Raw genomic sequence first — 23,255 nt, 5'->3', positions numbered from 1 at the left:
GATGGATTTATCGATTATTTTCCCTCCCCTCTCCTAAAAAGGAACTCCAATAAAATTCGGTGGCGACTCTTTTGTTTTTGTCTTTCTCTCTTTCAAAGGGCGATTCTTTTGTTCAGCCCATCCGGTTCACATGTCCGAAACCTCGGGTGCGACAGCTGGCAACTCTGTTGGGGACCTGGTTTCCCTAAGTAAGTCATACCTAGTTTAGGTTGTCTCTTTTACGTGTGGGGGGTTTATCCGCTTATTTATTTTTCTGTCTTTATTCTTTTATTATTTTATTATTAACTGTATATATTATTGTTTGTCTGTGACCTTGGCTTTGTGAAAATGAATGCAAAATGGTTAATAAAGATTGAAATTAAGCCCTGTGTGAAATACTTTCCACCCGAGTCTAAGAGTTTGCTTGAGATAGAAGAGGCTGAATAGTATTGGCCATCGAGAATCTTTTCTCGTAAGGGACATGCGAGAACCTCACTTAGTGATAGACTCTTTTAAAGGTATTGATGATCGTCAAGCTTTCGGCGTAAGCATCCTTATCTTCATTATTAAACCATATTCCTCGTCACAATGATCTCATATTTTGAACCCAACTCCTGAGTTCCGTGGAAACCAATAAATCTTTCATCCATCCATGCATTCATAAACATTCATACATCATTAATCACAATAAATAAAGATCTTAGCATCTTAATGTTTAACTCAGGAAATACAAGACATTTTGCAAAAACAATCATGAATCCTCCATCAAGAAAACACACTTTCTCCTTCACGTATAAAAATCCTGAAACTGATACCTTAAAGGTTCTAAGCTCTAGGGTTACGTCTGTCAAAGACAACAAATTTCGAGCTACTTATGGCAATATCTTGGACCTCCTAACTGAAAAATGGACTATGAAGCACTCACCACCCTAGCTCAATATTACGACGTCCCGTTAAGATGTTTTACATTCCCCGACTTTCAACTGTCCCTAAATTTGGAAGAAATTGAGAGGCTTCTTACCGATCAATCAAAGAATATAACCCCTTCCCCAAGTTAGAAGAAGGCTTTATCTTATCCTAACTATCTTCAGTCTTGGGTATCAACGCCAACAAGCTAGTGGCCAATTAGGGACCTAAAGGTACCGTCAAAGGTCTTACGAAGAAATTCCTAGAAGACCATGCTTGGAAAATGATTAAGGGAGATATAGCAGAAATTTGTAGAACAACCTTAGCATTATTGATCCATGGAATTGTTCTATTCCCTAACATAGACAATTTTTTAGATCACTTGGCAGTGGAGATCTTTCTAACCAACAATCCAGTGTCATTCTTGCTCGCAAACTTCTATCATACCTGTCGCATCCGCGAAAAACAACCGGCGGGCTAAAACAAAAAAAAACAAACAGAGCCGCCACTATGCGTTATTTATCCCAAAGGGGGAAAGGAAACGCTCAGAGTAAACCTGGAAAAAGCAAGGTCTCGCGACCAAAGAGAAAGGGTACGGGAGTCGGTTACGCAAGGGGAAGGTATTAGCACCCCTCACGTCCGTCGTACTCGACGGGATCCACGCTCTAAGAAAAGAAAAGGTTGCTAAAACACCACACACACACACGCACCGAAGACAACACAGATGGGGTTAAGAGGAAGAGAGCTCGATAGGACGTCGCATCCTATGCCTACGTATCTCGTCTGGAACGAGAATCAGAGCTGCCGTAGTTCGGCTCACGCACGCCAAACAAGCAAACACAAACACAGGCCAACTGGGAGCCTGAATGCCAATCACTGGGCTGACATCAGCATCCGAACCAAAACACACACACAAAGGCAAACGTGGAGCCCGAAATCCAATCACTGGACTTACATCGGCATCCGAACCAAACACACAATCAGGATACGGACAGCCAATCGCTGGGCTTACATCCATATCCTGACACACAAGAAGATAACAAGCAAACACACACAAAAAGAAAAAAAGTGCCCGGAGAGGTCTCGCACGACCTCCTGCCTACATACCTCGTCTGGAACGAGGATCAGGGCGATGTAGTTCCCCTGAAAGGGAAAGAAAATCTAGCCAGAAACCAAGGGGAGACACACTACCAGGGAGCTGTACTCGAGCCTAGTGTTATCATGCATCATTGCCCTATGTTGTGGTTTCTACCTACTTGCACAACAGCAAGCTAATCCTATCCAGGAAGAAAGCAAGCATGCAAGCATCAATCAAAATAAAACAAACATTTCACATAGCACACACTATATCCAGTCAAGTGAGGCTCAAACAAGGGTGGACTGCCGAGACAAGTCATCTGTACAAGGTAGTATTCGCTCTTAACCCTGACATTGAGAGTCAGGGTGAAGCAGATGAAAGGTGAGTGAAGATTAGACTTCACAGCTCTTATCTCTGGCCAGGGAGAGCTTCAGACAAAGGAGCGTGGGTCCAGAATGGAGGGACCCTTCTACGCTCAAGGACTCTGACACAACTGTACAAAGTACAAGATCTTGGGTTTGTGTCCCAATGCATCAACACAGTGGTGTGAGCAGAGGGACGACTCAACAGAATAGCGGGGGATAGATTGCATATCCCTTGGGTTCCGCCCATTGCCTCATAGAGGTCTTTACCTGCTTGGCACAAAAGTAAACAATCACAAACATCGCCTCTTAAGGAGGACTTCAGACAGTTGCCTGGCTAAATAACAAGCCAGGTCTTCCAGACTACATGGAGACAAGAGAGTCTACCTCAACTGGTTTATAAAACCAAGCAGCAGCAAGCGAGTTCTTAAAGAACTGTAAGCGACTAAATATACCTGAAATCAATCAAGTATCATCAGTACTCAGACAAATCAACAGTAAACAGCAAAAGTCAAACAGTTAATTTGTACAGTCAACACAAGTTAATGCACACAAGTGCAAGCCATGAGCTCAAACTCAAGCATCAAACCCTACAACACAAAGTCAATGTTAGTTATAAACAACCAAACTCAATTTATTCAACTTGCATTTTCCTCCTTAAGGCCTTTTTGCATTTTGTCCTGAAACACAATCCAAAAGTGAGAAACAGGACCACTAGGCCAAGCCTAGGGTCCAAAGGGGATAAAAAAATCAAAACAGCAAGTGAAAATTATCCTAAATCACATTCAAACAAATTAAAAACAAATTTAATTGGTCCCATGCTCATATCAATCACCATTATCATTTTATGCACAAAATAGCATCAAACATGCAATTTGCAACTTCAAATGACCAAACAGAACTATCTCAGTCAAAAGCATATCAAAACAATTCAATTAATTCCACAAAAATTCACACCTAAACAGGACACAATCAATGAATAGCATGTCAATTTTCAGCTCAATTGGAGAAAAGGAAGTAGGTCAATGAAAATCAAGAAGTTCAGACACATTTATACAAGCCAAAACAAGGCATCCAAACAAGCACCAACTTCAATAAATCATAAAACAGTGACAACAATTAAGAAATGAATGGGATCAAAACCACAATGTCCTATAATGTGTCTACAATCCCCATGTCAAATTTCATCTTCATCCAATACACCATGAGAATTTCACAAATGAATTACCAACATGTGTCACACAATGTTACCAAATGAGCACACAGGGAAGAAAATTATCAATCAATTAGAAAATGCAACCAATAAATCCAGCAAAATTCACATGTAATCTTGACATATCAATGATCATACACACAAAATTTCAGCTCAAATCAACATCCCTAAGCATTTTAAATAAAATCATGAAGTTGACCTAGCTTGGTGTTACACAAATTGTCACACCTCTAATCAAAAAATCATATCTCAACAACCAAGTATCCAAAAATCACAAACCACACATGAAAATCACCAGCAATGAGTCCAGAACAAGCACAAAAGTTTTCATCCATTTCTTTGCAAGCATCACTATTTCATGAAGGATATGGCATGGTATACACAAATGTGACAACATCAAACAAACCCTAGGCCAATTAATTTTCTACACATGCAAAAATTCCACAAAAATCATGATAAAATTCTACACATTACAAGAAGGACAATGCAAAACATCTCACCAATTTTGGACAAGAAATGAAGTCTCTATGATTTTTCTAAGTCATGGCATCAAAATGAAATAACCAAAAGAAAAAGAAATGAAATAATAATAAATAAATTCAGATAATGGCACGATGGTAATATTAAAGGTATGAGCAAAACGACGTAGTTTCGCTTAGAAGCAATGGCGCTTCCTGATTGGTCAGCGGTGGCGCCAAACAACATTCAAACTTTGGCCATGGCTAATGAGGATCTACACGCGATTCTGTTCATGTTCTTGGACCAAAACAAACCAGATTTTGCAGAAAATTGAAAATCATCAAACCATAACCAAAATCAACGAACTTATAGTCAAAAGAACCGTCTCTCAACAAGGAACATGAACATGTAATTGTTTTAACCTAATTCTCAACACAGCGACGGGATCGAGCAAAACAAGTTATGAACATCAAACTTCAAAACACGATTTCTCATCCTATACTCAACCAATTCGAAAACTAAACACATCATGCTGTTCTACATTCAAAGATCTTTCAAACGCATATCATGATTTAAGCAAAGGAGAGTTTCGAATTTTTGCACCTTGGAGATGGCAGTGCTCGATTTGGTCGTTTCCACGTGTAATTTGCCAAAACAGATGAAGCTAAGTGATAAGTAATTTGTCAAACAACTTGATCCACCGGATGCCCCTCTTCTGCTTGGGACTTTGCCATCATGTCATCAACATGGCATTTGCTTTCACGATGAGTCATATCATGAAACAAAATCACCGTAGCCCTTTGATCCGTGGCACCGGCCTTCTTCTCCATCTTGTAACAAGAAAGTGCTCTTTGGTGTGATGGACCTTGTTTACTCCATATCATCTGGCGACGATTCCACTTGATTTTGGCCAGAAAGCCATCCATGCAGGTAAACCCCGAGAATTGAGCTGTACTATCAACCAATACATCAATGTGAAGTACCGGGAATTCATCTCTAGAACTAGCTCTATTCACGTCTTGACAGTCCACACACATTCTCATCTTATCATCCTTTCTCGGCGCCAGCCGTTTCTCTGGAGGACAGTCTTCTCTCCATGGTAACTCGTGCCTCCACAACATTGGTATCCTACCTTGGTGTATCTAGATACAACCAGGCGCACATATACCATCCTGTTCTTGACTTGCCTCCGAAGCGGCCTCAATATTCGCTTTCTGACCTCGGCGGTGCTTGGAGCAACAATTCTGAGCACTCCTCATGCGGTTGAATCACCTTCTCCTCTGGTTTCAACGACCCGGCTAATTCCAACAAATCACAATCTTCTTCGCCTTCTCCTTCGACATGATAGATCGAATTGTCGAAGTCATACAAAGGTGTAACCAAATTGTTATCGATGAGATCAGGAGGGTAATCACTTTTGAGGTTGGAACGAGACAAGTTCAAAAGAAAAACGAAAAACATTGCCATTTTTATTATTATTTTTTTTAAACTGTAAAAAATGAAAAACAGGGAACACCGCTTTTAATCACAAAACATCCATTTATTACCGATGCAAAACATTGCAAAATGAAACACATGAGATGGCCCTTACAATGGACCAGTACGTTTCGGGCAGAACGTATGGCTTTCATGCAAACAGAATTAAAACAAAAATACTACACTTCCGGATGAGCGACAGTGATGCTTTTGGAGGCCCTCCAATCGCCTGGCACGCACGACTTTATCCACAGCTCGAGCTCGCGGTCACAGTCAACCTCTTCACTCACTGAACAAGCATGATCAGAATCCAACATTCCTGCACTGACAAAGACGTACGGTGGACGACGTCCTCTGTTTGGTCTAGACGACTCTTGATCTGGATAACCAATCCCGAACATGTCTGCCTTTACCACTATGTCGATGATCCTGCCCCAACCTCGGGCCTCTTGGTTCTTCACCACCTCTAGAGCTTGTTTATAGGAAGAAATGGACAACTTCTTCTCTTTCTCGACAACAAGAGCGCTCTCCACCTGGACGGTTTCGATTGCTTGACTGGGTATTTCAAGTTTTCCAATGTCCATTTCTACTTCTTTCATCTTCTGGGTCGTGTCTCCCATCAATACACACCCCTCTGTGGCAACGGCCGCACAACTATTATCCATAACAGGGGAAACTCCATCCTGCACTAGAGGTTCTGGGACCACAGACATGGGAACCTTTAACTGATCTTCCTCAGTCATCTCCATTCCTTTCTTGACCTTTTTCGCCATCTTCATCTTTACAGGACCCTGCCTGGGTACAGGGTTGACATCCCCCTCCATGATCTGTGCCAAACTGATGATCTTGGAGTCCACCAAGTCTTGGACAACATGCCTGAAAGCCCTACAACCCTCAACACTGTGCCCGGGTGCCTCAGAATGGAACTCGCACCTGGCATTCTCATCATAGTTTGGAAGCCTCCGCTGCTGTTCTACAGGAATCAAAATCCTCGGCCGAACTAATCCCAGATCTCTCAATCTCCTGAACAAAAGGGTATAAGTCACAGGTGGTTCCTCAAACTGACGATCCTCCTTCTTCTTCCTCACCTGGCTCTTAGCTCTCGGTGCCTTCTGTTGAAGTGGTGGTTGTTGCGGGGGTACAGGTGAGTTACCAACAAGAGTGGTTACAGCAACAACATAAGGATGATAACGATCCTTACTGCGTTCTTTCTTTGCTGGCACACCACTTGACTCAACCTCCCTTTTGAGCGGACCACTGTCAGAGAGTTTCTTTGCTACCGGGCCAGAGGGATTTGTTACATCGGATGATGAAGCCTTTCCCTGAACTTTCTCCTTGATCAACCAGCTCTCAATCCTTTCCAATCTCTCAGACATGGCTTTCTGCCCCAAGGCAAGCCCTTGCACAATACTGAACAATCCCCTCATCATCTCTTTCAGTTCAAAGATGTCGGCGTTGGGAAGATCCATCAGCTTGGATTTGTTGAGTCTGACTGTATGTCTGAATGGAAGAACTATGCGTACCGGTTGACACCTACAAAACAACAAATGGGTTAGTATGACTCACACATGCAATGTCTATCCGTACCAGGAATATTCCTTTGATTTTGGTTTCACAGAGACAGATAATTTTTCATCAATAACATTCTGACATCTGGCTATCTCTCAACCAGAATCTTATTCAAAAGTGGACCCTGAGTACGGATAGACACGAGTTGAATGCAGATGAATGCGATGCAAATGCATGAATGCAAGCCATTGCGCCACCAAGTCATCTGAAGACCTATTCTCTGAACTAGTCACAGTCATCGGGACTAAGTCACCATAAATCCGACTTGGGGAGTTCCGAAATAAACGAAACTGGAGATCACATCACTATCATCACAGGAACATCCACTGAACGGATGACAGTCAGATCCTTTGAACAGGTTCTTTCAAATTCAACCCGGGGATCCGAAATAAACGGAACCCATTGATAAACCACGGACAGAACTCCGGCGTCCCAGAAATAAATGTCCATAAATTTGGCTGAACCAAAGTCACCATCACAGCACCACTGGCAGGAACCGTATCTGTAGAGATCAAACCCTCCACTCACTGGTAGGTTCTAAGAACAGAAGTTTGTCAGCTTCAGCCCTTCAGTCGAGAATAATACGTTTACCACTGAAGGTTTGGCATTATTACGGGATAAAAGACCTCCGCTGACTCCCCTCAACAGGACATCCTAAAGCAAGTTCCCAGTCTCGGGGTCCTCGGATTGAGCAGCGAGAATGCGCCCACCAGAGCTAACATAATCACGTCTCGGAGGAGAGGCCTCGACTGAGTTCTCGGGAAATGGCCACCAGAGTCGACGATTTCTAAAGGAATATCTGTCGTTACGGAACATCCGTAGGACATAATATATCCAAGAGAAACCTCGTCTGGGTGTGGTTCTTCACGAACGACTTAACGTAGCAACATGCCACGCAAGCCTCATGAACATCCACTCTAAAATCTATGTGTACACTCAAGCCTGGGTAATGGGCTTACCTCTCATAGAACACCCCACCCCAACAAACAGATAAACGGCAGCAGATACAGCAAACATATGTACATGAATGCAATAAGGTAAAGCAGGTAAATGCTGAAAATAAATAACTGTACAAAAGAATAAACACCCAACAAACAAGAAACCTACAAAAGCTAGGAGGGACTCGCTTAGGGAAACCAGGTCCCCAGCAGAGTCGCCAGCTGTCGCAACCCGAAAAAATACGGTGGTGCGAAAAAACAACCGGCGAGAAAGAAAATGACAGAAGAGTCGCCACCGTGCGTTATTTATCCCAAAGGAGGGAAAGGAAACGCTCGAAGTAAACCTGGAGAAAAGGAAAGGAAAAGACAAGGTCTCGCAACCAAATCTTGGGTTCGGGAGTCGATTATGCGAAGGGAAGGTATTAGCACCCCTACGCATCCGTAGTACTCTACGGGATCCACTCTTGTTGTTTCTTGTCTAAAGGGTGTGTGTTTATCTAATGTACTATTTACTAAAAGAAAGGGTCAAAGAAAATGACTCGCACGGATGTCGCATCCACTGCATACGTATCTCATCTGAATATGAGAATCAGAGTCTTCGTAGTTCGGGTACCTATGGGTTAAGGATAAATGTGCTCGCTAAGACATCGCGTCTTATGCCTACGTATCTCATCGGGAATGAGAATCAGAGCAAAACGTAGTTCAAACTAACTACGGGAACAAAAGTCTCGATTGCAACTAGGGCAAGAGAAAGGGAAGGTCTCGATCGCAACGAGGGCGAGAGAAAGGATCGCAACGAGGGCGAAAGGAAACAAGGATTAGTTGTTAGTTGTTAGTCAAACTCGGCAAGACATCGCATCTTGTGCCTACGTATCTCATCTGAACATGAGAATCAGAGTTGCCGTAGTTCGGCTCACGCACGCCAAACAAAACAAGACACCTACACACAAAAAGGTGGCAAACATGGAGCCCGACTGCCAATCACTGGACTTACATCAGCATCCGAACCAAAACACACACAAAAGGGCAAACGTGGAGCCCGACTGCCAATCACTGGACTTACATCAGCATCCGAACCAAAACACACACAAAAGGGCAAACGTGGAGCCCGACTGCCAATCACTGGACTTACATCAGCATCCGAACCCAACAAACCCACACTGGAACCCGAATGCCACTCGATGGACTTACATCAACTTCCAAGCACACAACAAGAACAACAAACAACAGATTGCCAAGGAGTCGGGAACTCGAGCCTAGCAATTGTCAAACAAACACACACAAAAAAGGAAAAAAGGTGCCCGGAGTGGTCTCGCACGACCACCTGCCTACATACCTCGTCTGGAACAAGGATCAGGGCGATGTAGTTCCCCTAAACAGGGGTTGCCATCTGAATATGGACTTAGAAAAGGAGGACACCAGTTTTGTCAAAAGAGAGTGGGCAATGTGTTCACATCCTAGCAGTAGGTGTCGCAGCTCGCTGAATCGAGTCTTAGGCAGTTACCTCTTTGCAATAGAACGGACTACATGCCACAAGATCGAAGACGCTCGGAAAGGTCTAGAAGTGGGGAAGCTCTGCCCTAGAGTTGTCATGCAATATGTACTTAAGCGTTAGGATTTACAAATGGGAATATCTACCTAATGTTAGCATGCAAAGGAATATGGGAATCCTACCTATGTTATCATACAAAAGGTTACTATCTAAGGGGTGCTACCTAATCGGAACAAGAATCGACGAATGGAGCAAGGAGAAGTGTTGGGGAAAAGGGTAGATGGTGATGCATGAAGCAATCGACTTACAAGGTTGATGGCGATGCATAAAGCAGTCGACTTACAAGGTTGATGGCGATGCATAAAGCAATCGACTTACAAAAGGGTGGATGAATACGTGCTGGTTCTGTTTAGGTTTTGAAAAATGATTACTCGACGTTGGATCGAGGTTTTGATCTTGTTTTGAAATGGTTATCGAATGTTCATTTTAATTCTTGTATTAACAGGTGAATAAAGAATGAAAGAATAAATATTATACATTTCATGGGAGAGGGATACATTTGTTATGAATGGGGGTTGACATGGCAATCAAGCAATATAAGTATATGCCTCATACACCATACAAATAGGCCACAGTTAAACAGACAAGTAAGATATTTAAACAAACATGTGATCAAATCAAATAATCAAAGAAAAGAAATAAATGAGCATTAAACAACGTGTAAGTGTAAGGGAACCGGCTCATTGTAAGAAAGCCCAAGAGTAAGCTATGTGAGGTTGATGGCGATGCTTAAAAAGCAATCGACTTACAAGGGTGTAAAAATGGGCTCGATATTAAATCGAGAAAAGTATGATTTTTATAGTTTGAAAAAATGGTTTTTTGAACTAAATTCAAATACACTAACTATGCATTATTAACAAATGAAATTATAATAAACATAAAAAGGACATTAACAAAATACTAAAAGAATAAAAAATGCTAAAGGAAAATAAGATCAAATAAAAAGCAAAAAGTGTCAAACATGAGTATTGAACCCTCCCCATCTAATATTATGAAACTAGCTTCTTTCCACTAGACCACTCAACAATATTTGCTATTGATATACTATGCTAAATATATGAACCGGGCTAAAAAAAGATTTAAAATAAAAAAAACAAAATAAACATTTTTATGGTTTTTTGTGTTAAAAACAAATTAAATTAAACAATAAAAGAAAAAAAATTAAAAAAAAGAAAAAAGAAAAATGGAAACACAGAGGTTCGTCTTCATCGTCATCTTCCTCCCCACCTCACGAACTCCCTCAAGCTCAGAGAAAACTCTCCCTCATCGCTCTCTCAATCTCGTTCGCACCTATCTCTCATTCTCACCAAAACCCTCTCAAACGCGCTCTCTCTATCTCACCAAAATCGTTCTCTCTCAACTCTCAACATCTCTCTCTCACTCACACGATATCTCCATCAACAAGCATATGAAAAGGATAAAAGGAAAAAAGGAGAAATTCTTACAAAGTGTCACGACGGTGGTGAAAGGCGTGAAGAAGCTGGCCTCCAGGTAATCGATTTTGGGATTTTTCTTTGTTTCAGACTTTCGCCTCCAAGTCTTCTGTGAATAGTGGCCGCCTCTAACCTTTAGAAATTAGGGTTTTCTTTGCTTCAGATTTTTGCCTCTAGGTCTCTGTTGTTCTCTAGGGTTTTTTCTTACTGATTCCTCCCTTTTTATAATCCCATTGCTAGGGTTTGGATGAGCTCAAAAGAGTATGGAATTGGAAGTGCTTTCTTTTTTGTGCTGCTCTGTTGTCTATCCCATTTTGGTGTTTGCTCTGAAAAAGGTAACATGTACCTTGTACTTCTTCTGTGAAAATGTTTCATTTTGTTGCTTGTGAATTTTTACCATCTTACTGAGTTGTTGTGATTTTACTGCAGTGAATTTTCTTGCAACTTTGAGGCTTCTGTTAACAACACTCAACCTTGCAAGAGTAGCTTGTTTCTCCATGTGAAAACTTCACTGTTGGTAAGAAACAGATTCACCACTGTAACTCACTTGAATATATGTTTTCTCCTTTTTGGAATTGGACTGATTTTGGTGTGTTGTTGTATGCTGCAGAAGGCATTGCCTTGGTTCATGTTGCACCTTGCATTGGTTTCGGTTCTACAAGGTTCATGGTAGGCTCAAAATTGATCCTACAATGCTGTAGAGTGCTCTTTGACTTGGTTTCCTGTTGTAGCAGAAGTTTGCTTTATACTACCGAGAGAAGGATGCTCATTGGGATCACGGTGGGAGAGGAGCATCATGCATCTCCTTAGAATATTCCCCTAACATCCATATGAGAGCTGCCTTAGCCTTAGGTTCTTGGACAATGTTGCTACTGATATTCCCAACAACAGCAATACAATCCTGACTCCATTGAGGATATTTCCTTAGAAGATCTTTCACAAGCACCAGAGCTTCAGATGTAACATAGTCCTTTTCCATCTCCAGAAACCGTAGAAGTCGATCAACAATAGCGTTGACATCATACTGCTGCAATGCTATCTTTCCAACAGCCCGAATAGATTCCCTTGCAATTGGGATGTCAACATTTGCAGCATATTCACATAATTTTGTCACTATCTCGTAGGTGTTACTTTCATTTGCAACTGCAGTCAGCATTTCAAGCTTCAACTTTTCTTTCTCGGGGCTTTGACCTTGGCCATTCTTACTTGTCATCGCAGCAACTTCAAATGGAGTGGTAATCTGTGTATCCTGCTTACATGCAGACAAGCATGCCAAGATATGAACTTGTTCAGCCGGGAAAAGAAAGGAACGGTCAAGAGAGCGCAATGATTGTATATCTGGCTCATGATTCCAGTTTTCAGGAAGTTCCCTGCACGGAATGGTGAACCATCCTTCTTCTTCGGAAACATCAATGTGCTTACCAACCGCCGGCAAATCACGATGATTCGAATTCAATTCAACATCACAATCGTATCGCGAATAAGGAACATCAGATCTATGAGCCTCGTAAGAGGTTTCTGCACCCGGTGCTCCTGCAACGGTTTCAATAATATTTACAGCACTACAAGTACCCCAATCTATCTCCATGCACACTAGCTGCACCAGTTGTTAACTTGCTTGAGCATGCTTTCGTGAATTCATCCCCTCATCTGCAGGTGTATGGGCGAAGCTAGCTTTAAGCAAATTCCTCCACTTGTCCTTGAGATCAACAGAGGTACGATGTGAGTATGAGGAAAAGGATTGTCGTTTGATCTCAGACCACCTCCCTGGTCCACAACGTGACACACCTTCAATCAATTTCGTTACCTCGGCAAGGGTCCATGCTCGATGATGTTTCCTCCTCATTCCACCTTTAGCAGTGGGAATAGTTACCATGTTGCTCTCTGCAGTATGACTAGGTGGATCGATCTTATTTGGTCTCAATTCCTGCCTTGATTCAGTTGTGCCAATTATCACACACTGCTTCTCTTTTCCAGATTCAGAAGTAGACAGCTGATGAATCTTCACAGGCATGGAACTTGGCTTTGAGACTTTCTCCTGAATCTCACTATCAGTGTCAGTACCATGACCGCTAACGGCGTCATTGCTTAATTTTGCAGCTTCAACCATGCCAGTTGGATGGAATTTCATAAGAGACGGGATATTTTTCCTTGGACGGCTTCTTCGGACCCGAGAAACACATGGAATTTGGATTCAACTCTCAGAGGTATCAAGAGTCTGCATTTAAACGATGAGAGGGCACAGTATTAGCAGCTGCTACTCTCGGATCACCTTTCTTCCTTGTAAATTTTGAGAGGTTTTATACTCATTTTCACAAACTGGGGAGTGGAGTGCTGTCTGTGCATTTTGGCCATGGTTTGCATAGGTGCATAGGATGTTCTGACCTGTCCTTGTTCTGCAGGTATAGCTAATGCATTGGATGCTCAACATGGTAGCAAGTCATGCAAATTCACTGCTTTGATGTGGTCTTATTTTGGATCATTACAGCATGATGCGGTGATGCATAGTGTACAAGATACCAATGTTTTGATGGACTGCAAGGCCATGATGTAGGTTTGTTGTTGTCTGTTTTTCTCTCTTTTGCAGTTGGCAGGCAATTGCAGTTCAGTTTCATTGTGTGCAGTTGGATTTGGAGCGTCTTTAAAGTTCAGGTGCAGTCCTTAGCTGGCCTGTTTCAGCTGTTGAATTTCTTCTTCTTTGGGCATGTTTGTAGAAATCTCTGAGGAACCTTCAGGTACAGCCAACGCTGTCTCAGGGAGTTTATTTCCATTAGAAAAATCTATTAGGACCCTAGCTGACTCTTGAACTTCAACTAATTGCTGGAATTGCTGCAGGATCGGTGCCGACCACAACGCTCAATTGCGTACTGGTTTGAGGCAGCTCACGTCATAACAAATGGTAAGCTTCCGAAAGCAGTTTCGGTTCTGATCACTGTTCTGGTTTGATGCCTATTCCATCATGGGCGAATTCCATCGGTAAACCGGCAAATTAATGCATTTTCTCAAACTCGTTTTGTTCCCGCAGGTTCGGCGAATCACAAAGAGATTGAACCAACTGCTCAACAGGCATTGGCTCTTGGTAAGCAAATTAGTAACACTGTGCTTGGATCCTAGCAGTATTGATTAGGATGTTTGCATCAGATATAATCCCAGCAACAGCACATGCAACGTGATCATCAATCTTGTTCAATGTTGGGAGTGATAGACAGTTTGAACAATGCATTCAATTGGACAAATTTTGCCTTGAATTTCTTTGCCATTTGCACGTTTTGACTTGGACTAGCTGAAGCAATGCATTGAGCGGTGGAACTTGTCATCATTCATTCTGCAGCATAGTTTACACTCCTGACTTGTCAAGTTCATGGTTTTAGAGTTTTGAATTGGTTTGTTCAAATGGGACTTACTTGCAAATGAAGTAATCAAGAAAAATCATCAACAAACATGAAGATTGGATGACACAATGAAACAAAGGGCCAGGCCAAGTTTGGATAGTCAAGAGCAAGTGAGGGTTGACTTTGGTCAAAGTAGACCAAAAAGTCAACCGTTGACCAAAGTCAACAAATGGTCAAAAATGCATTTTTTTTTGTATTTTCTTTGTAAATAAAAAATGAATTATTGGTTAGGGTGAAATTTTGGGTTTGTGGATTTTGGGTTGACTTTGGTCAAAGTTGACCAAAAAGTCCACTGTTGACCAAAGTCAACAATTGGTCAAAGTGTCAATTTTTGTGTATTTTTGTATGGAATCAAAATGTAATGAAATAAAATTGAAATGGATTAATAAAATGGTTTGAAGTTGGTTTTCAAAATTGGTTTAGTCATGAGTTGAATGTTTGACTTTTGAAAAGAAAATAACCTGACTGATAATGTGTATGAACAAAACCATGAAATAAGACCATAAGGTTAGGGTTTTGGCATAGTATCCATGAACCAATAACATGACTAGAAAGTGGCTTGAAACACAAGAAACCTGTTTTTTTCAGATGTCCCAGACTATAGATATATTCACACTCACAACACCATGACTTTGGATCAAAACCACAATCCTCATGCAAAACCAAAGTAAAGCTAGGCCAAGCATGCCAAACCAACATAAAAGATTCAGGACCAAAATCAGGATATGACAGTTGCCCCTATTTAAGCGTCTTCAACTAGAGAATATGAAGCAGGATGTTCTTCATATGATCATAGTGGGAGATGGTTAAATACTAAGAAGACCCGGATTTTGATCCTGAATCCCTATGAAATAATTAACCGTTCCTGTCAGAATCGACAAAGAAGCAATCCCGAAAGAAGAATCCGTCTGGTACGGTGAAAATCGGTCTGAGTACCGAAACAGCAAGTTGACCTGGATACCAAAATAAATGGTAACACAGGAATACCCATGGCCTGAACGCCGCACTAAGCATCGGAATATGAGAGTATCAATGTTGGTCTGATCACTGGAAATCTGGTCCGAACACCACTTTGATCTGGAAATCCAAAAAAACTGGCCTGAATGCCACTTTGGTCTGGATACCGCGAACTGGCCTGAATGCCCCTTCGATCTGGATACCGGGAAAACTGGTCTGGACACCACAAGTTCTTCGTCCTGATTGTTGAGAACTTCTTCGATCTGGAAATCGGAAACTGGCCTGAATGCCACTTCGGTCTGGATACCGGGAAAACTGGTCTGGACACCACAAGTTCTTCGTCCTGATTGTTGAGAACTTCTTCGATCTGGAAATCGGAAACTGGCCTGAATGCCACTTCGGTCTGGATACCGGGAAAACTGGTCTGGACACCACAAGTTCTTCGTCCTGATTGTTGAGAACTTCTTCGATCTGGAAATCGGAAACTGGCCTGAATGCCACTTCGGTCTGGATACCGGGAACTGGCCTGGAATGCCACTTCGGTCTGGATACCGGGAACTGGCCTGAATGCCACTTCGGTCTGGATACCGGGAAAACTGTCCTGAATGCCACAAGTTCTTCGTCCTGATTGTTGAGAACTTCTTCGATCTGGAAATCGGCAACTGGCTTGAATGCCACTTCGGTCTGGATACCGGGAACTGGCCTGGACGCCACTTCGGTCTGGATACCGAGAAAACTGGTCTGAATACCATAAGTTCTTCGTCCTGATTGTTGAGAACTTCTTCGATCTGGAAATCGGAAACTGGCTTGAATGCCACTTCGGTCTGGATACCGGGAACTGGCCTGGACGCCACTTCGGTCTGGATACCGGGAAAACTGGTCTGAATACCATAAGTTCTTCGTCCTGATTGTTGAGAACTTCTTCGATCTGGAAATCGGCAACTGGCTTGAATGCCACTTCGGTCTGGATACCGGGAACTGGCCTGGACGCCACTTCGGTCTGGATACCGGAAAACTCTTCATGTACATCATCATCGGCGAAGATAACAAAACAGTGATACGTGAGCCGGCACGCATGCCAAAGACCCATGCTGGGGATAACAATCGAAAGATTTGACCAAAGAGTGCATGAGATATATCATCTATAGCCGTCAAAACATAGATAATACACTCGCATGGAAGATTATCCATAACCGGGTTGTAAGTTGTTAAATGGATAAACGACCGAAAAGAAAGGCAACGGGGTACCAGACTAGGTATGCAAAAGATGACCAATCAAAAGAGGATAAAGTTGCTTATTCGGAGCAAGTATCCAAAAAGAAGGGGAAGACCCAGTGGGGGACAATACTGCTTGATCAAGGCAAGTATCCAGAGGGGACAAGACTATCAATACCACAAAGAGGGGATTACATCTATCGGTTAGTAGGCAGAAAACCACGGAAAAGTAACCAGTCATCGATAGGATGAGCACACAGGGTTAACTCCACCAAGGGGATGAAAGTGGGATTTTACAACTACCAACTAGGAGGTAGAAAACCACAAAGATAGGACTTACAACTACCGGTTTGCAGGTAGAAGCCAACAAACAGCATGAACCACAAAGGTTACCTCTGCTAGGGGGTGAAAGTGGGATTTTACAACTACCAGCTAGTAGGTAGAAAACCACAAAGATAGGACTTACAACTACCGGTTTGTTTGGTAGAAGCCACAAACAGTCTGCTGAGAGACCGAGCGAGAAAAAAGGATTTACAACTACCGGGTAGTAGGTAGAAGACCGCAAGATCCGCCAACAATCAGAATGAACCACAACGGTTACCTCTGCTAGGGGATGAAAGTGGGATTTTACAACTACCAGTTAGTAGGTAGAAAACCACAAAGATAGGACCTACAACTACCGATTCGTTGGTAGAAGCCACAGAAAGGTAACCAGTCATCGATAGGATGAGCACAAAGGGTTAACTCTGCCAATGGGAGGAAAGTGGGATTTTACAACTACCAGCTAGTAGGTAGAAAACCACAAAGATAGGACTTACAACTACCGGTTTGTAGGTAGAAGCCACCAATTCTGCTGAGGATGAGATGAATGAATGCCGGTTAGTGAGCAACCATTCATTTATGCCCCAGAGAAGTACAAGAGATAGCGAACAAGAAGCCAATTTAGGATCGATCCAAAAAAGGCAAACTGAATCAAGACTCATCCTAATGAGGAAAGAACTCAATAGGGAAAACCCATCCCATTAGGGGGGGAACGGAAGCAACCGTCATCCACGAGGATGTATCTCGGTGGGGAGCGCAGAAGGAATGGTGGACATTTTCTGCTTAAGGGGTCGACTCTATATGGAGAGATCAGACACACCCACATATGCTAGGGGAATTGAACCAAGCTTGCAAAATGATGCCAACTTCGGGGAGTAACACTGCTGGGGATACCCACTCAACTAAGGAGTCACTTGTTGGGAAAGCACCAACCTCTCAACCATGCCGATGAACCCAATTCTGAAGCCGATCCAATGGCGCGATGCTAAACTCTTTCCGACAAACCAATCTTGGCTGGTCACCACGGCCTAGGGCTAATGGATATGTTTGCAATGTTGATGCACGAGATATTTTCTTGTTTTACACAATGCCCCATGATCATGGAAATGCTATGCACTAATGATGCAATATGCTATGCTTATCTAAATGATGAATGCATAAACACACGTCTCCTCTAGAGACAACACCGGGGAACTCCAGGAACTGTGCTGAGGATCTTATAACCACGTCAACTTCCACCCTGCTGGGGAAAGACAAACCTTGCTGAGGATGCACTCCATCGAACCTGAACTGCTTGGAAATTACCCTGCCAGGGGAGGCAACCCATTCTTATCTCTACTGGGGGTGATTTTCTCCGAACCCGATCCGCTTGGGGACCTCGCTGAGGGAAAACCAATCAACACAAACCCTACTGGGAAGGCAGTAACCTTTAGGCTCGCTGAGGAGACACTGATCTCAAATCTGTTAGGGAGGTAACCCTCTCACACCCACTGGGGAAATACAGCTTATTGGACACGGAACGCCTGTCGAGTCGCCGAACAGCTGCATCCATCGTCCACCCACCGTGTCGGCTTTCCTCTTTTGAGAACACCCAGACTTGCCTAGACTCTTCTGATTCATCCCACGAAGATCGAATTCCTGGGATTCATACAAACTTTCCAGTCCTTAGAATTTGAAGATGATTAATCCTCCAGGGTCGCCGTCACAACTCTGTCACGGGCCTTTTCACCGTTCAACTATCTCTTGCCCCTGATCAGGCTCTGCAGCAGAGATCGTTAGATAAAAGCGTGCCCCAGGTATGCCTCAGGCGTTCCGATATTTCAACGCCTAAGTCACTCAAAATTCCGAATAGGATTTCCAGATTTCAACCTCATAAGCATGCATCGGAAGGGACCTCTATGTTTCAAAATGCAAATATTCTTATCAAAATAAACGGATGTTTTCGTAATCAAAACGGTAATGACACAAAAACAAAATTATTTGACTGAACACGCATTTATTGACTGAAAAAGAAAAGTGGCTCGAAACCGAGCAACACACAGGAAGCAAACCCTTGAAAGAGGTGATTGCACACAACAGAAAAAACTCTATCCTAGTGGCAATGTGAAACCATGATCTTATCGGGTTCCAACTCAGTTACACCTCATATGTCCTCAAGACTTTCCGCACTTTCTGTCTTCTGAACAAAACGCTTCCGATCGGTCTCTGTCGGAGATTCTCCAAGTCCTCATGAGCACAGACGATCATGTCAGACGCAGTTGTTCGTTTCATTCCCTCTTTTGCCTGGACCGCCCTTTCGGGTTTTCAGTCCACCGGGATACCCTTTTTTGCCCAAGTCGCCGTTGTGGGGTTTTCAACTTGCCGGGTGTACAGTTCTTTTCATTTATTATCCCTAACTTTTGCCCGAACCCTTTTCTCTCCTTTTTTTTGGTTCGCCGGGATGCCCTTTTTTGCCTGGACTCCTTTTTTTTTTGTCCAGCGGGTCTCTTTCTCACGAAGTATCTTTTAACTGCGTCCGCATTCACAAGGGATGGAAAATCCTCATCATCCGTGGTCGTCAGCAACAAGGCTCTGTCAGAGAAAAAACCCCTTTTGACCACGAACGGATATTCATAATTGTTTATCCACTTGCCCCACGATCGTCTTGAGGAGGAAGGATCCTTTTCAACACCACATCTCTTCCATGCTACCCACGAGGTCGCACTTCTCGGTCAACAACACGCTTCATTGACTGGGTACAACTGCCCCATGACAAGTAACTGTCAGTCTCTTTTCTCAATCAGGCTCAATGCGTTATACCGAGTCCTCATCCACTCTCCCTTTTCTAACTTCTCATCCATCCGGACTCTTCATAATGAAATCTAGCCTCCAGCAGGTAATATCACTTCCATCCCATACCGCGTGAGGGAGGTGTTGCCCCAGTAGATGCACGTACCAAAGTACGACACTCAGGATACCAACTTCGTACTCAGCCACTATCATTGGTGCGTTCACATGTTATCGGGGAAGCACTAGCTCACTCTCTTTAAACTCTCCCCATCAGACATCAAAACCCGTTCGGATTCGGGGTCAGGCCCCTCCTCCAGGATTGGTCACTCTCAATCTTTCGATTCGAGTACCTCGAGATGTCCTCATCAGGGACTTCAGACTTCCTTGGTTGACAGTCATCAGTGGGCTGTTGGGCGAGATAACCATACAATACCCTCCTCTTGGTTGCTTTCTAGGAGGTATACTGAATATCGTATTCAGTCGACATCACTTGCCTTCTCACAACCCGTCCGTTCGATGCTAGCTCCTCAAGCACATACTTGATCCGATCCATTTTTGGACATCCACAAGGTGGCATGAACCAGCATACACTGTCTCAATCGGCGAGCAGCCTATGCCAAAGTACATCAAGTTTTCTCGAGCAGTGAGTGTATTGTTTCACAGTCGATAAACTTTTTGCTTAGGTAAATTGCGTGCTCTTTTCGACAAGACTAGTCATACTGATTCAATACGCACCTCATAGACCCCTTAAGGGCTGTCAGGTACCAGATTAGCAGTCGTTTCTTTCCCGGAAGGTATCAGAATCAGAGGTTCCTACTACTCTTTTTTTTTTTTTTTTTTTTTGCAGGATCAACCTTGATTCCTCTTTCGTTCGCAACATGCCTCGGCAGCTTGCTGGGCAGCACTCCATAAGTGCGCTAATTCGAACTCAACAGTATGAGTTATCTCTACCTGTCAAACAACTTGATCCACCGGATGCCCCTCTTCTGCTTGGGACTTTGCCATCATGTCATCAACATGGCATTTGCTTTCACGATGAGTCATATCATGAAACAAAATCACCGTAGCCCTTTGATCCGTGGCACCGGCCTTCTTCTCCACCTTGTAACAAGAAAGTGCTCTTTGGTGTGATGGACCTTGTTTACTCCATATCATCTGGCGACGATTCCACTTGATTTTGGCCAGAAAGCCATCCATGCAGGTAAACCCCGAGAATTGAGTTGTACTATCAACCAATACATCAATGTGAAGTACCGGGAATTCATCTCTAGAACTAGCTCTATTCACGTCTTGACAGTCCACACACATTCTCATCTTATCATCCTTTCTCGGCGCCAGCCGTTTCTCTGGAGGACAGTCTTCTCTCCATGGTAACTCGTGCCTCCACAACATTGGTATCCTACCTTGGTGTATCTAGATACAACCAGGCGCACATATACCATCCTGTTCTTGACTTGCCTCCGAAGCGGCCTCAATATTCGCTTTCTGACCTCGGCGGTGCTTGGAGCAACAATTCTGAGCACTCCTCATGCGGTTGAATCACCTTCTCCTCTGGTTTCAACGACCCGGCTAATTCCAACAAATCACAATCTTCTTCGCCTTCTCCTTCGACATGATAGATCGAATTGTCGAAGTCATACAAAGGTGTAACCAAATTGTTATCGATGAGATCAGGAGGGTAATCACTTTTGAGGTTGGAACGAGACAAGTTCAAAAGAAAAACGAAAAACATTGCCATTTTTATTATTATTTTTTTTAAACTGTAAAAAATGAAAAACAGGGAACACCGCTTTTAATCACAAAAACATCCATTTATTACCGATGCAAAACATTGCAAAATGAAACACATGAGATGGCCCTTACAATGGACCAGTACGTTTTGGGCAGAACGTATGGCTTTCATGCAAACAGAATTAAAACAAAAATACTACACTTCCGGATGAGCGACAGTGATGCTTTTGGAGGCCCTCCAATCGCCTGGCACGCACGACTTTATCCACAGCTCGAGCTCGCGGTCACAGTCAACCTCTTCACTCACTGAACAAGCATGATCAGAATCCAACATTCCTGCACTGACAAAGACGTACGGTGGACGACGTCCTCTGTTTGGTCTAGACGACTCTTGATCTGGATAACCAATCCCGAACATGTCTGCCTTTACCACTATGTCGATGATCCTGCCCCAACCTCGGGCCTCTTGGTTCTTCACCACCTCTAGAGCTTGTTTATAGGAAGAAATGGACAACTTCTTCTCTTTCTCGACAACAAGAGCGCTCTCCACCTGGACGGTTTCGATTGCTTGACTGGGTATTTCAAGTTTTCCAATGTCCATTTCTACTTCTTTCATCTTCTGGGTCGTGTCTCCCATCAATACACACCCCTCTGTGGCAACGGCCGCACAACTATTATCCATAACAGGGGAAACTCCATCCTGCACTAGAGGTTCTGGGACCACAGACATGGGAACCTTTAACTGATCTTCCTCAGTCATCTCCATTCCTTTCTTGACCTTTTTCGCCATCTTCATCTTTACAGGACCCTGCCTGGGTACAGGGTTGACATCCCCCTCCATGATCTGTGCCAAACTGATGATCTTGGAGTCCACCAAGTCTTGGACAACATGCCTGAAAGCCCTACAACCCTCAACACTGTGCCCGGGTGCCTCAGAATGGAACTCGCACCTGGCATTCTCATCATAGTTTGGAAGCCTCCGCTGCTGTTCTACAGGAATCAAAATCCTCGGCCGAACTAATCCCAGATCTCTCAATCTCCTGAACAAAAGGGTATAAGTCACAGGTGGTTCCTCAAACTGACGATCCTCCTTCTTCTTCCTCACCTGGCTCTTAGCTCTCGGTGCCTTCTGTTGAAGTGGTGGTTGTTGCGGGGGTACAGGTGAGTTACCAACAAGAGTGGTTACAGCAACAACATAAGGATGATAACGATCCTTACTGCGTTCTTTCTTTGCTGGCACACCACTTGACTCAACCTCCCTTTTGAGCGGACCACTGTCAGAGAGTTTCTTTGCTACCGGGCCAGAGGGATTTGTTACATCGGATGATGAAGCCTTTCCCTGAACTTTCTCCTTGATCAACCAGCTCTCAATCCTTTCCAATCTCTCAGACATGGCTTTCTGCCCCAAGGCAAGCCCTTGCACAATACTGAACAATCCCCTCATCATCTCTTTCAGTTCAAAGATGTCGGCGTTGGGAAGATCCATCAGCTTGGATTTGTTGAGTCTGACTGTATGTCTGAATGGAAGAACTATGCGTACCGGTTGACACCTACAAAACAACAAATGGGTTAGTATGACTCACACATGCAATGTCTATCCGTACCAGGAATATTCCTTTGATTTTGGTTTCACAGAGACAGATAATTTTTCATCAATAACATTCTGACATCTGGCTATCTCTCAACCAGAATCTTATTCAAAAGTGGACCCTGAGTACGGATAGACACGAGTTGAATGCAGATGAATGCGATGCAAATGCATGAATGCAAGCCATTGCGCCACCAAGTCATCTGAAGACCTATTCTCTGAACTAGTCACAGTCATCGGGACTAAGTCACCATAAATCCGACTTGGGGAGTTCCGAAATAAACGAAACTGGAGATCACATCACTATCATCACAGGA

The sequence above is a fragment of the Lathyrus oleraceus genome, chromosome 4, assembly GCF_024323335.1.
Source record: "Lathyrus oleraceus cultivar Zhongwan6 chromosome 4, CAAS_Psat_ZW6_1.0, whole genome shotgun sequence".
NCBI classification, from domain to species: Eukaryota; Viridiplantae; Streptophyta; class Magnoliopsida; order Fabales; family Fabaceae; genus Lathyrus; species Lathyrus oleraceus.
This window is presented reverse-complemented; position numbering follows the sequence as displayed.